Here is a 441-nt window from a genome sequence, read left to right on the forward strand (position 1 = left end):
GTAAAAAAAATTTTACAAACTTATAACTTAGAATTGATTGAGTCAAATAGTGTACTTCTAATCACCATCTAGCAGTTCAAGAATTCAAACATTAGATTTCTAATAAAACAAGATAAGGGTTCTATAGAGATAAATCCCACATATCTTGTAGTCATAGCTATAGCCATATCTCATAATAATAATAATGATGACAACAGAGAAAACATAGTAAAGGCTGATGAAGAAAATCAATTGAGTTTTTTTTTTTTTAAATCATTGGACAAATATAGATAGAGATAAATTACTTGGGCACATGTGGGTATTTTCAAAGCACTAAAATTTTACCCAACAATACATATAATAAAAAAAAAAAATTATGGAGTATCAGAAACAACTTTCTAGTCTGCATTTTCATCAACAAATAAAAACTGCTCAGACCTTAGTGCATTTATCATCATTCAC

The 441-nt window shown here is 27.4% G+C and overlaps 1 pseudogene; it reads right to left on the reverse strand.

The window, feature by feature from the left end:
- Positions 1-360: 360 nt before the first annotated feature.
- Positions 361-441, reverse strand: LOC126716253 (small nucleolar RNA snoR118; annotated as a pseudogene).

The sequence above is a fragment of the Quercus robur genome, chromosome 2 (genome assembly GCF_932294415.1).
Source record: "Quercus robur chromosome 2, dhQueRobu3.1, whole genome shotgun sequence".
In the NCBI taxonomy this organism is placed as follows: domain Eukaryota; kingdom Viridiplantae; phylum Streptophyta; class Magnoliopsida; order Fagales; family Fagaceae; genus Quercus; species Quercus robur.